The sequence below is a fragment of the Strigops habroptila genome, chromosome Z (assembly GCF_004027225.2).
Source record: "Strigops habroptila isolate Jane chromosome Z, bStrHab1.2.pri, whole genome shotgun sequence".
NCBI lineage: Eukaryota > Metazoa > Chordata > Aves > Psittaciformes > Psittacidae > Strigops > Strigops habroptila.
In genome coordinates, this window is record NC_044302.2 from 8,570,687 (window position 1) to 8,586,244 (window position 15,558).

General features: G+C 37.6%; 1 long non-coding RNA gene across 1 annotated transcript; it reads right to left on the reverse strand.

Moving 5' to 3' along the window:
• Positions 1-7,294: 7,294 nt before the first annotated feature.
• LOC115601125 lies at positions 7,295-15,066 on the reverse strand. Its single transcript, XR_003989240.1, has 4 exons — positions 14,975-15,066; positions 14,533-14,725; positions 13,158-13,211; positions 7,295-7,390 (listed from the first exon to the last, which is right to left on the reverse strand). It is a non-coding gene; the product is annotated as an uncharacterized LOC115601125 (long non-coding RNA).
• Between the last annotated feature and the right edge of the window lie 492 nt (positions 15,067-15,558).

Genomic DNA, 15,558 nt, shown 5'->3' on the forward strand with positions numbered 1-15,558 from the left:
ATTTCCAGTTTTTCCCTAGATAATTCATTTTTCCATTACTGGAAATGGTTATTCTGACTGGAAGAATAACTACAGATGGCTTTTTTAAGAGGCTCAGAAATATGAAATGAGCAAGCTACACTTTAATGGAATTGAATCACTTCAAAGTATACATTCAAAGCCTGCTGGCAAATTTTCCAGGTGGCTGACTGCACACAGCAAAGCCCCCACATTTGTGGAGGTGTGATTTAGCAGGCCACTTCTCTGTACTGACTGGTGTTTGTATATTTGTCACTTCAAAGGTGATGAATTAGAAGTATCAAGCATCATTAAAATCAATGGGAGTTTGCTCTTGACCATACTGAGGCCAGAATTTTACCCATTATGACTGATCTCTTTGTTCTTCTATTTTGTCACTTTGGTCTGCAGCTGTGAAACTTTTGCTAACTTACATTTTATCTCTTATGTAGAATTGTAATCAGTACAGGATTGGCTTCCAGGGGAGCTGTTCTGCGCTTACCATATTATTATCAGGCTAAATTACCCTTAATACGCTGACTTTACACTACTTTGAGAAGCTCTGTCACTAAGCATTTTTCCCAGTATAGCAAATGTAGATGACAAGATAATGTTGATATACCTCTTACCTATCTTAAAAAATAACTTTGATATGTGCATATATGTTGTCATCTGCAGATTTGACAGAGGCTCTACATGATAAGATCAGTATAAGCATTAAACAGGGGTGTCTAAATGCACCATGTGTTTTAGAGCAGCAAGAATTCTGTGGACAGGTAGCTGTTTTCATAGAGGTGACTATAAACAAGCCTGGGGCACCCAAGACATAAATGGCTGAGTTGTTTGTTTTTAAAGGACCTCTTGCATTAATCTGAATAAAATCAAGCTTTCTCTGGGAAGATGTTGGTTCTTCAATAAAAAAAACCAGCCAAACCAAACCAAATCACAAACTCTAGTTTCATTTCAGTGCAAGGGACTTTATAGCTAAAAAAGGAAAAAACAAAACTCTTGACTCTTCTAGGACATGAAACCCATTTCCTGAACAGGTCTATCCCCCCAAAGCATCTTCTTTCATCTGTTGTTTCTTTTGGTCTCTCCAAAGTCACATTCACTTGTAGTTTGGCTTTTGGCCAGGAGGAAATCCATTAATGCAGCATATTGAAGGTGGAAAACATGATGCAGCAGTTTGTTAATGGAGAGTTCATTGTGTGCAAGAAAAATCACTGATTATGTGCAGTGGTAAAGATACAGGGTCTGCAGGGTCTTTTAAGCCCTCTTTCTGTGTAATGCTAAGTTCTTATTTCAGTAGAAACTGTAGTAGTTCAAAGTCTTTCTATATTAGCTCTTTAGTGAACCAATGCAATCAAATGTGAAATGGAAAATGAAAAAAGTAATTAATATTACCAATGGCATTTGTTTAAATGTTGCTTTTCAAAAGCACTTTAATTACAATATGCTTTTCATGTTGGTTGAGTTCATTTATATAGGGAATACAATCATTAATTATCATAATTAAGACACCTGAATTCAGCCTGACTGGCATTCTTTCCACCCTGAGTTGTATCGTTGTTTTATCTCTGACAGTTAGGTTTTCAATCAGATCTTATCTACTTTTTCCTAATCATTAAGAAATGCTTTACTAATTAGCACATGAAATTCATTCTACATCAGAATGAATTGAATCAAGGTCTATTATCTTGAACAGTAAGACACTTCAGAATTCACAGTAATAGGGCATGAATATGTGATACAGTTCATACACATTTCATGAACCTCCACGTTACCGTTATTTTTTCAAGACTCTGCAATTAGTTATGCCATTTTCAGGTCACTTAATTCTCTCTCACTATTTAACAGTCTTTTAGATTACAATGCCCTAAAATCATGAGTTAACTCTTCCCATACTGTGCTTTGCTGAGGGATTTCTCCTCTCCAATAAAGATGCATTTCTGAAGTGTTCCCTCATGTCCTGAGAAACAAGCTGCCATGTACAAAACTCTTTCCTTGAATATTATTTCTCAGAAAAAGAGGACATATTTTCAACTACGATGCCAGTTCTAATTTTAATTCCTTGAAATGAATAACAAGTAACCACATGTAAAACAGAAGTTCTTGGCTTATCCCCAGAACATACAGCAATCGTGCTGAAAATTTAACCATGCTCCTCGACTGATCTTCCACTGAAAATATTATCATTATAGATGGAATAGGCCTAACGAGCTTGAGACCAATCTAAATGTGATTAAAAAGTTTTAGTCCTGTTTCTAGTAAACAGGATAGTCCTACATGCAGTGGAGGATGTGCCCTTGCACTTCTCTGTTCTCCAAGGCACAGTTCTGTAGCTGTGAGCAGTTTTAGCCATGATTAAGTAAGTGAAAGGCTATTGAGTTTCATGTGTACTTACTGCAAAACTGCCAGAACAGATGGAGTTGTATGTTATGAAGGCCAGGCTATATTACTGCATAGAGAGATTAAAATGATTCTGCACAGTATTAAGACTTCTCATTTATGTAATAAGCCTTACACAGTTACAGTCTTTATATTCATATACTTGGCACGAATTTCATAATCTCTTGTATGTGGATTTATTTTAAATACATGCATTTTTGTCAGCTGGCAAACATCTTCTATGGTTCTAAAAGGTGCAAATTTCTCATTTAGACAAAGTAAAAACACAGAAGCTGTTTGATCACTAAAAATTGGAATGATGTATAGATCATGTATAAATACCAGATACTTAGACATTCTCACAAGGCTTTATTTAGGTACACAGACCATAACAGCAAGTGGAAATCCTGCTCTTGGCTGGACGTCTGTGCAACTACCAAAGCACAATGGATGTAGGAGCTGATTTCCATCACGCAGGCTATTACTGGGTTGTATACTAAGCAGTATCTAAATAAATCTTCCACAGTCTTGTCAAGTTGTGAATAAGACATGTTTGTGGATGGTGACAACTTTTTGAGATGGAATGCTAGACTGGCTTTTAGCTAGATTGTATAAAGTACTGTGTATTTTAGCATAGAAAGTCTGAAAGCTTCTTACCTATGCTGAAGGAACACTGCATACTTCTGGGAAGTAAACATGGCTTCATAGCATTGGAATAGGACCTTCTTACCTTTCCAGTCATTCTAAGAGGTAGAGGTAAGCAAAACATCTCCACATTATTCAGGTTTTCCCAGTACAGAGCTATGAATGCCTCTCAAGCCACATACTACAATCTAAACCATAGCAATGTATTTCTGACTCATACGGGCTACTGGAGAAAAATTATTTTTCTGTGTAACTGTACTGCAGGTGTATGAATGAGAGGGCTTGAATTTGCAATCTCCAAGTTAAACAGGAAGTAGCTGACCACTTCCCCAAGGGGACTCATAGCTTTAGAAGCCATTCCCCAGCTTGCTGCCTTAGAGTCTGAATTTCTTGACCTTAAGGATAAGCTTTAATGGACTTCTGTTTCCCAGAACAGAACTGTCAAGCTTTAGTGCTTCAAGAATTCAGTTAACAATGTTCTTATTTAAAAATTGAATAAGTGGCCAGAGTTTTACAGGTGTTGACTCTTCACAACCCCAGTATCTTCAAAGTAATTCATCATTGAGATGCTCAGAATATCACAGGGCTTCTGAGATTGCCAAAATACGGTTCATACCAGATGTAGTTACATCTTTGAAAATTTTAATCTCTGGAGTTCAGTGAAATGGGACTTATTAGGTCTTTGTAGCTTGTGTAGGATTGGGCCCATGAAGATGAGTCTGTAGAATCATTTCCCCAGCTTTCATCCTTTAATTTCAGATAAAGATTTATTGTGGCTGCTTAGAATTTATTCTTTTGGGGTTTCCTTCTGTTATAAACGGCTGTTCATGTTGTATTCCTGTATTAAATATTCTGTTAGAAGTATGTCAGCTACCCAGGTAAGAAATTGCTTCTTCCCTCTTTTCCCTTTTTAACAGAAAGTTAGTGTATCAAACTATATGAAGCACATTCAGTGGTGAGCAGGAAAAATACCTCAATCAAAATAGCCATGCTGCTGAAAATGAATGACTACTCTTGGGGGAAGAATGTAGGGTTGGAGTGAGCTGCAGCATACAATTCAATAGAAAGTAATGCTTGTATGGAAACAGAAGAGTAGCATATGATTTCCTTCCACATCCACACTGAGCAAGTATATTTTTGTAGTTCATCATTTCTCTTTAGCTGGTGTGTTCAGCTGCTGCTTATCTCCCCAAGGGATTTTTATTAGTAATGAAGGAGACTTCGCCTGAAAATGGAGTAGCCTGGAATTTGACAAGTTGGAAAAATACTTACATTTTTATCTGGGTGAAAAAGTATAGTATCAAAAAAAAAGGGTGAAGTAGAAAGTAAACATTTATTTCAACAGTCTCAAAAGGTTACTATGACATGTATGGAAACCAATGTAATTATGACACAAAATTAATTAGTTAAGTACAAACGTATTTATTATTCTCACATGGGGAATCATAAATAGTCTTTTAATATATTTGTACCCATGGAAGCTGAAAGCAAGTGAATAACGTTCTTTCAGTTCATGATCACGTATGCTATGAGATAAAGCATGGCCAAGGTGATGCATAGCAACTAGAAATGAGGACATCTGGATTTCCAGGGAGCTAAGTATTACCTTTGGGCCTGAAGACTAAATGTCCTGGAAGTCAAAGATAAAGTTTATAGTTGGATCTAGTGTATCTATGAAGTTGAGGCACAAAAATGGTTTTCAGCCAACTACACTATGACTCATTAGTGCTTTCACACAAAGGCTGTGTATAACATTGATTTCAGAAATTTAGCAAGCAGAAAGTCACTTCTAGGAGCATCAGTGGTTCCAGTGTTAACCTAGCAATGAGAATGTTGCTAGAGTTTATAATTTCTCTAAAAAATAAATTGTTTCTATGGCAGTGTGTGCTATTCCCTTTCCCATCATTGACCTCTGTGTCTTTGTTTAATCTTCCTATCCGTTATTTGTATTTAGATTTTTGCTTTCCATGACTGGCCTGCCTCGTAGATCTCACCAAAACTCTCATTTTGGAGAATGGTATCTTATAAACTTGTGCATTTTGCCTTTAAAGCTAAATGTTGGAAACTAACATATTTCAAAAGACAACCAAGCAGAAAAATGTCTTCCAAAACGCTACAGGTTCCTACATGGATGGGAGATGGAAGTGTGTTGTGCAATGCATAGCACAAAGAGTGCCTGACAGTGAAGAACAATAGCATCTGGCTTCTGAGCTGCAATACCATGATCAAAATTGGCATTGTTTCCAAGTCAAAACTTTCTGTGTGAGGAGAAAGTATCCTTCTTTGTGAAAGCTTTACTGCATAACAACAGCTCTACCTTGGCAGCACCAAGTTGGTAACATATGACAAATGGTTTCTTAGGGACTTGCTAAGCTAGAAAGTGAACAGGAAGGCAGAGTAAGCACACTATCATTTTCCTTTAGCATTCTTTTATTTCACTCTTTCCCAGGGGCATATGCAGCCCCAGTTTTGATTCAGGGGGATGAACATACCCCATTGTGTCACATCATGTTTCTGTATCTCATGGCTGTAGGCGAGAGAGTCATGCACTGTCTGGGGGCCTGTATCTGCCACACATAGTCAGGAAAACAGAGGACTTGTAGCACTGGGCTGGTTACATGCGAAATTCTTATCACAGCAAAGGGAGAGGGAATTGAAAGTAAACTGTTGGGCTGGCTACTGAATCTGCTCTGTGACTTCAACCCATTCCATCCACAGGGAGCAACTCAGGTAGGGGCTGACCTTAAAGAGCAATCACAGCTTGGCCTTCCTATAGGTAGCTTGTCTGTGGTCAGTCATGACTTGTACCATTTCCCATTTATAAAAATTCCCTCAAGAGAGATGTTTTAGTCCGTGTTCATAACTCATTTCCTGTAGAATAGCTCTATCGTGAGTGTCCCTACTGCTATCCTTCCCAGAACAGATGAAGAATGGAGCAAGCCAGTGGTGCCTCCTACCTTCAAAGGCCTATGTCGTATCATTAGTACCACATTTTAGAATGTTGTTCTCCTGCCTGTTGCTCACCATCTCTTGGTAGATGTGTGACTTCAGTTTTCTGTCTTACAGACATGGTGAGCTAAAATACATTGTAAAGGAAAGAAAATGTAGAAAAACAGCAAAAGTGCTACCCTTGTCTGTGAACACATAAATACTTCATGTAAGACAAGAACTTGGAGTATAAATGACTAAAACTTCAAATATAACAGATCTTAAATTAATCTGGATGAAAATATGTAGTATTAAAAAGGACGGAGCAGAAAGTAAACGTTTATTTCAACAGTCTCAAAAGGCTGTAATCACAAGTTCTACAGTCACAAGATGCTGATGTATAAAGAGACCTACAAGATGAAGAAATGTGGAAGTAAATTGCTTGTGCCCCAATATTTCATTGTTTCCTTTCTCAGCGGGTTTCCACCCTCTTTTTACATGACCTACCTGAAGTCGTACAAACATACAGACATGCATACCAACTTCATTTTCTTACAAGTAGTGATTTTGTTTTGATTTTGAAATAAGAAAATAGAAGGTTGCAGTAAGAGTAATTTTCATGTAATCCCCATCTTATATTTTTGTGGTTTGGGTTTTGTATGGGGTTTTTTTTTCCCCCTTGTTTGGGGTTTTTTCCTCCAGCAGTCTCTCTCGCAAAATCTCTGCTAGTTGTGCTTAAAGCAACCCATACATTTTCCTATAGTATTCCCACTCTCCAGGATAATGTTTTTTTTGACTAATATATTGTAATATTTAAAAGGAAGAAAATGTCTTCTAAGAATTCTTCTTATTTTCATCTTTTGATGTTCTCAGCTGCCTTTTTTCTGAAATCTGATGGGTTGCAAGACAAGATTTTAAGTATTTACAACCATCTCTAATAAACTGCTTCATGGATATTTATGAGGTGCTGTCTTAGCAGGCTGTATTATAATATTAATCAAAATCTGCTGCTTGGAAACACTCCAAGAGTTAGATCTTTGTTGAAATCTTTCCAGGTATCTTTATTTCCCCCGTTCCTTTTGTTTTTTGTTTTTGTTAATTTCCAGTTAAGTTATTTATCAGATGATATTTGAATATATATGAATACAGTTTTGACAGAAAGTCAAAGAATGTTAAAATTAATCTTTGTTTTAATGTTTATTCAACAGTTTTATATTTGTTTGCTGTTTATTTTGAAAGGAAAGGAGTAGTATTAACAGGAAAGGATACAAGGCACCCTGCTGTGCTTCTAAAATTACACTGTACAAGTTTATTGCTTACCAATAGAAATGTCCTAGCATGTTCTGAAGACTTGTATATGAAGCCTTGATGCAATTTTCATATTCATCACTCAGAGGTCTGATGAATCCAGGAGGCAAACAGTTTCAAGTACCTGCATCAGGTTAAGGATTGTTATTTCTGGATGCTCAACTCGAGACCTTTAACTTTTAATGTTCAGGAGCACATAAGTCAGCCTGTCAGTGTGTTGGATGATTCAAACCTCCAAGATAGTGAACAAGATTTAGTGGGTACTTTTCAGATTTAGTCCTTAACAATTTTCACAAGTTCACAAAGGTAAGGGCAGGCCAACCAGCTACTGGGCACCCAAGAAACTGCATGTCCTTAAAAAAAATGCATATATTTCTGTGCTGAACATATTGCAACCTTCCTTTTTTGCATGTTAACTTAAAAGTCACTCTGATGTGGTCAAACATCAAGACAAGAAACAATTTCTGTTAGGCCTGGCTTAGGCTTCAGTATTCAGGCAAAACGTGCCTGCTATTTTATATCTCCAAGAATTGCTGCAGAATTGCTGGGGATGGGGATAGGATTAAACTGATACTTAGTTCTCTGCATTAATATTACCATTTGCCACAAAATAATTGGTGTTGCACATACAACCACACGTGAAAATTCCATAATAAAACAAAAATCTAAAGATATAATATGAGAAAGACCAATGAGGTACAAAATACGTCAAAACAAAGCCAATTCAAAGAATTAAAGGTCAATCATGAAATAGATTTCATTTCAAAATATTTTTTCAATGTAATGCTCTGAAATAGTACCTGCAGCACGTGTCATTTGAAATCTGCAATATCATTTTTACTGCCTTTCCCATTGCCCTTGTACTGCAGTCATTGCATTGCATGAAGCTACAGTTAGAAATAGAGATTACTGAGCATTAGTGATGATCATTTCTAATTAAAACATTTCTTGTATGTTTTATTGATGCATAGTTGGCTTTGCTATAGCAAAAGTGCTTTGCTACTCAAGTGTAAAACTTATCAGATTCATGTGGACAAGTGTAAATTCATAAAATACTGAGATTAAACCTCTGTACATCATGTTAGGACCATCTGCTTGCTCCATCCAGTAAGCTGTTACAGCTTATCTATCTTATCGCACAGAGACTACCTCTGTTCTTACCACAATGTTTTGTAGAATCTAATACTGTAACATTTGGTCAATAGCTTTAGGGAATATCATGGCAAATGTATCTGAGGGGAGATGATAAAGTCTGAGAAATAATAAATGTTGTTGTTCAGGCAGTCTTACAAGAGTGTTAGGAGTTGTCATAGTCACTCTGCATCTCTTCCGAAGCTTCGCTTACTTTTTCCATATTGAATTGAACTCTAAGGGCCCAATTCACCACTCCATTGCACTAGTTTGATGCCAGTATAATTCCATTGACTCACAGAAAAATACAACAGTGTAAGACTCATGAAATAAAATGACCATCAGGCCTGAAGTCATACAGACAGTGCTCAATCCACTGTTATATTATCTGTAGCCATTTTGGACAGCAGCATCACTTGGGAAATGTTGCTATTCTTAGCAGGCTGGTAGCAGGCCATCCATCCCTGCTGCAGCACTATCCTGAAGCTGAGAGTTATAACAGAGTATGTTATTAAAAATCAGATATAAGGAAAGAGTAGGTTTCCAAAAGACCAGCTAGACATTGGTAGAAACCTCAGCAGAAGAAACATGTCTGTCTATATCAAAACCTCAGAGTTTTTTAGCTGTTTTTGTTGAAATCAGGATATTCTTATTAGTGTTCTGAAATCAAGTCTGACTGAATTGGAGTTGAGGAAGAGGTTATGGTAATTGCCTTCAAGGAAATATAAAAGAAAGCAGAATATGTTTGAGGGCAAGGAGGAGGAATATGCAGAGACAGATATTTTATATGACAGCCTGAGTTCCCAATAGTGTGATGAGGTTTTGACCTTTAAACTTACAGGGAGTCTTCAGGCCTAGACCTTGTGGTCAATGATGCTCTATTTTGTGTACTAGATCATCTGTACAGTAACGGCATACTCTTTAGCCATTAGAGCTGCAGGTAAAGCAGTTGCAGCTTCTATTGTCAAGAAAGGCTGTGGACAGGGCAGTTTTGCCTGGTCAAATTAATATGTAAAGCCCCACTTTTGTGGTACTGAAATGGGCACAGCCATTCTTGTGCAGATCCTCTGCACTAAGCTGAATTTCATCCTAATAGATTGAGTGAATAATTAAACTTTAATTTGCCTGTGCCAACATTTCCAACACTACAAGTTTGCAGAGACTGCAAACACAGTATTGTCAGGAAGGTTATATGCAGAAATCTGCTCTGATTGACTGAGAGTGCATCAGTCTTGATGTATTCTTGCGGTATTTTTCAGCAACAGAAGGAAAGAGAAGGATGCATTACATCAATCAAATTAACAGGGCAAAAAGGCAAGTACATGAGAAATGTCAGTTCATTCTGCAGATACAGTTCTTGCCCAAGTTGAAAAGAGGGAGCGAGGTGGGCCATTATACCCATTATTGATTTGCCATACAAAACAGGCAATTCCTTATACTTCTGTTATTTGAGACAGTTTTGCTGTTTTCCTATGCTGAACTGCTGTGTTCAATTCTGGTGGTATGCAGTTCTAGCTGGCATGCTGTAGAGAGCAAGCAGAGAAAAGGCTGTATGCCTAAATTAAAACAGCAGCCAGTAAAATCTATTGTATTTTGTATCTTTAAATAATTCCAGTTTGTAATTATGGAAGTTCTTTTATCTAGTGTGTCAAAGTGCTTTGAAAACAGTTAGCACAGCTTTTACCTCTCTGTGAAGCAACTACATGGCATAGATATTACTTGCTGTAATATGATATCAGGTCTGGGAAATTTACTTCAGGTACATGTAAGCTGACAGCCTAGAGGTCAGTGCCAAGGAGGTACATGCCTGTGTTTGCATTTTCCAGATGCCAAGGAGTTGTGGCAATGCTGAGCTAACTAAGCCCTATGGCACTTTGCAAGCTCTGTGTAAATTGGGTAAGAAATGTATAAGAAAAAGAATATGTAGCCCAAGCTACATATTCAAATTGCTTTCTGTACTTCCAAATACAAATGACAGAGAGTATGTGATTCCTTTCCTGGGGTTACCCAGATTGCTACTCACCTCTTTGTGACAGGATGAGTGCTTCTGCAGTTTATGTCCCCTGTGGACTTGCCTGCAGGATGCAGCCTGGACATCACAAAAAATAGCTAGATTTTTAAGCACAGGCATTGCCATGTCAGACTGCCTCTCAATAATCACAGCATGAAAAACTGTAAAAGCAGCATCCTGGTAAAGTACAGTTCAGGCAACAGGGGGCTGGTTCTTAACCTCCTCCTTGCTCTTCTGACCCAGAAGGATGTTTAATGGGAGAGGGCTTTGGAGTGGATCTCCTGCTGAAGACAAGGCCACTCATGCACTTCTCGAGTTAATTTCCCCTTCACTTTTGACTGAGGTGATGGTAGCCTCAGGATTGCATGAAGTTCTGTTAATGTGCCGAGCACATTCACCCTACATTCAGAAGATAGCTGCCATGGTCAATTCTCCCTAAAAGCCATTTGGAAATTCAGCCTCTTTGCTTAAACACACTGCAGCAATATCAGCCTTTTGCACAGTTCATATATCAGGCTGCCGATGCTGAAGGGGTGCATTTTATCCTTAATGAGTCTGTTAAAAACAGGTGCTCACCCCCGGAGTTTAAGATACCCTAAGGGTTTGACTTAAATCCAGCAGAATTAAGAAACGTTAAAGGAGGATCTGCATCTTTAAAATAGCCCCATTGTGTCTCCATGTTGTAGATAAGCTACAGTCAGTATAAGAACAGGAGAAGTTTCACTCCAGCGAGAGTGATGCAATTTGAAATGTTGGCAGCTGATAAGTGCAGGTGAAGATAAAGGCATGTCTGCATCATTCACTTGCATTACATTTTGAATACATTTTTCTTTGTTGGAAAGTCTTGCAGATATATGCATCCTTCTGCTTTTCAGTCCACATTACCTCATTGCTAGCATGCTTAATTATATTCCTTCCTCAAAATCCTCAGTTTTAATATTCCTTGGAAGTATGTTCTATCACTTCTTCCTTAAAAAAGTACCCCAAATATTTCTCCAGGCCTCCAACTCCAGAGACCTGTGTTTATTCTGAAAATACAACTGAAAATGTTTTTTCTTCTCAATGAAGACACCTCTAGATCCCAAGATTATGCAAAGTCTTGTCCTTATATTGTGAGGAAGTGCACTATCTAGTCATTCTGGTAAATTGTCACACTTTCCTATATAGATTTTCTTCATGTTTCAGTTATGCAGGGAGAAAGTAATGCAGTGAGCTTTCATTTACACTACCTGAGGTCCCTTCCAAGGTGTATTATTCTGTGATTATGTGACACTATGTATCTTCATTTTCACTTACTTGCATTGAGTTTGGTTTAACTCTTTGACAGTGGGATCCTATTCAAATATATTGGTTTTGTCTATTTTGAGTTTGAAAGTAATGTCAAAATTTCACTTGAACACGTTTGATTATGCACTTTCATAAAGCTGTTTTCTTATAATAAAGTCAAATAATCACATTGATTTTCACTTGGCATCTAAACTAACTCTTAAGGAATATATGTTGTAATGGATTTGTATGCTAGAGTTGCTGCAGGGTTTATTTTCAAAATGAGATTTTGGTGTAGGTAATTTTTTGTTAATGAAGTCTATTTAAAAGGATTTATGTTATCTTCTTGTTCATATAAACTGAATTTTCAATGGCTTCTACTAAAATGTTAGTGGATTCTCTGCCACAAATAACCCTTCGTGTAAGATTATATAGGAGTCTGATAAATACCTACTTTGGCATTACTTCTCTCCCCCCCAGAAAATCGAATCACATGGTTATCATTTGGGATCCTATTGCTTTAATGATATTTAACGACAAAGCTGAACATGGTTTGCAGTTTTCTAGTCTAGGCTCTTTGTTAAGTAATTGATTTCTGCTTCTACTAAAACCTTATGAATAAAAATGATACTGATTTCATTGAGGAGTAGCCCTAATATCATCGCCCTGTCTTATCATTGCTTGGTCACCGTCTCCTGCCACTTCTGGCCTCTTCCGCAGTGCAGGTGGGGAGCTATGGCTAACTTCCCACTGTTGGAGCTGCATGTGTCTGATGCAGTTGGTCTGTATGACTGGCTGTATCTACCATGTGGACCCCAGAGTTTTAGAAAGGCTGCAGCTGATGGAGTGTATCTTTGCCCAGCTACATCCTGCCTTTGGCATTTATCCTAGTGAAAGGGAAGAGACAGAGCTCTCCTGGGCAAAGTAGTAGCTGCGAACATGTAGCCAAACACCCAGCCATTCACCACAGAGCTGGGCTTCCCTGGGCTGAATGCTAAAATAAAATCTAATTATGTGGGATGGGATTTTCAGATAAATTTATGTTCCTATTTAGTGATCTGTCAGGTGATTTGGATTTATTTTAAGTGATCGTAAAGGCTCACAGCACAGAAGTCAGACTGTTTTTCAGAGGCATGTTTAAGAAGCTAAATCTGTGAGTCTTGACAATGTCGCAAAGCAGCTGAGAGACTTATCTGCATCTTTCAGTTCTTCATACTGCTCTGATACATCTCTCCAATGGGTATTAGTTGCATGTAAACATGGCTATTAAAGCTGCAGTCTAATCCTTCCTATAGTAGCCATCCTATATTTATCAAATACTTTGGTGGTGATTTCAGGAGTTGACAGCACATGACATGAATGACATCTAATGATTGATAAATTTTGCTAAATTTTGAAATATTTGAGTTCCTGCCCCTGATTTCGTAGATTTCATAATGGCTTTGCACAGGTAATTTGGCTTTTCTGAGCTTCTGTCACTCACCTTTAATGGATGCAATAACATTCTTCTGTCTTGAGGAGGGGAAGGAGGATACATCTGAAAGATAGCAGTAGTAAAGGAATAAACCAGGTAATAGAAATACTGATTAAAATTTTTGAAAAAGCAATCACCAGGTTTTGAACTGGCCTTAAATAGGGCCAACAATCTTTGACATATTTAGGCATCTCTTCGGGGAGTGACTTCAGAGCTTGTCACCTTCAACTGATATACACTAAGTAGGGATATATTATAAGGATACTTGACCTTTATTGGGACAATTATTTAGCCATCAGACGTCTACATACTTGTGCAATTGACTCTTACCTTACTCAGGGGGCTGTAAAGATATACGTATCACTTGCCTCTGGCCTCAGAGAGCATTAGTGACAAATCCAGGTTTACAGTCCACAGGAGGATTCCTGGCCCCCAGTGCTGTGTTTAGACTATTGATGACATCAATCATAGTGAAGGCACAGTTGTCAACTCCCCTATGTATTGCTGTTTTTTAAAGATAGCCAACACCAAGTCACAAGTACTTCAGCTTCTTTGCAGGAAGAAAGAGATCTAGTCTGCCTCCTGTCACTGCTGAAGAAAAATGCAATGCATTTATCACAGGAAAAAAAGTACAGATTTAAGATTTAGGCTTCTTCCCATGTATAAAGAGTTGATGTATGTTATTAGAAACTACTTGCCTAGGCTGTATTTCATTTAAGCTTTTAGAGCCATCTAAATCAACTTCTTTAGCTTTAGTAAGATAGAGATTGTAAAACAAATTTCCTGAGCATCAGGAGACCTACCATATTGATTTATACCTACTACATACAGTAAGTATGTAATTCACTTATAAATCACGTGGCTGATGCATATTTTCAGAATTATCTGGATATTTGGTTAGTGCAAGTTTAAATGAAATAATATGAGCATGTGTTTACTTTTTGTAAGGCAAGAAAGAACCACAGGCAAACAAAAGCGTTAAAAATGATTAAAGGTACCAGGATTACAACACCATTTTTCTTATGTTGTCAATGTTTAGAAAGTAAGCACCTGCCTGCTGAAGCATTGTTCATAATAATAATACCTGTATAGATCAGGATACCTTACCAAGAACTGAATACATTTGCTCTACCTTTAAAGGGCTATATTTGAGAATCAGATGGTTCTCTGGCTGACTGTAACTGGGCATTCGAAATGAATTTCCTCACAACTCATTTTAGTTGCATTTGCATGCTCAAGAATTATTTCTTCGGGCATAAGCAGGAGTTACAGAAATAGATAAAATGACTATGTGTCTTGGTCATTGAAATAGAAAAGTTGTCTGAATTGGGGCATTTCTTTAGCTACCATACAGAATCATGCTAACTCAAGACCAAATATCCACCTTGGTTGTAGTAGTCAGCTGGGCCAGAGATACCCATGTCTGTAACCAGCAAATAGCAGGAAGATGATGTGGTTAGAATCACAGCTTGGTTGTCCTTGATTTCTGTAACTTGAAGACAGCCATTTGCAGCTCATCTCTGCCCATTTCTTGAATTCACTGGTCTTGTTTCAATACCTTGATGACCATAATCCCCCTGGGGGAATAAAAAAAAAAAAGGGGAAAAAAAAAAAAAAAAAAAAAGGCAGTGATTTTAACATGGTTGTTTCCTAACATCTTTGATCTTTGTTTCTAAAAGAAACGACAGAGGTGGAGGGGAAAGGAGAAAGTATAATCACCTTCTTTGCCCCTAGGAATTAGGTGCTAGGCAAAGCTGTAGCAGCATTTAGTGAGCTCTCCATTTCCCCCCATTCTTAATGAACTTGACTAATTAAGTACTACTTACATTGTCTGTGGAGCTGTTTGTTTGTCAATTTTCTCATAATCCTCTGTTCACACGGACATGGAGTATGTGTGTCATCCTTTCATATGGGTGGCTGTTACAGTCATTGCAGCACCCCTGAAACAAGCCCTAATCATTGTCTTCCTTATGAAGCTATTGTGCTAGACAGTTGAAAGAGTAACTGAGTTCTGCTTTGCCAAGAGCTCTCCTTTTAAACAAAAATTTATATTAAAGAATTATAAAGCTGTGCTTTAAGAGTTAACATCTGAGTATAGTAGGGTCTTCATATTTCCATGGCAACAGCTTAACATGATCAGTAAGTAGAGTGGACTATTTTGCTATGAGGCATCATTAAAAGAAAAATCATGCTGGGAAACACACATGTATCATAGAATAAAATCTCTTCTCTATGGTTTTGAAGACAGCCAATTTCTTTGTTGCTCCATATTGATGCATTGTTTTAAAATTGTTGTTACATTGGAAATGGAAACAGTAATTTACATGGCTTTTAATTACAGTTTTTGTGATTGCAGTGATGTAAATTTAAAGGAGCAACTCTACAGCAGAGGTAATCTGGCAGCTGCCAC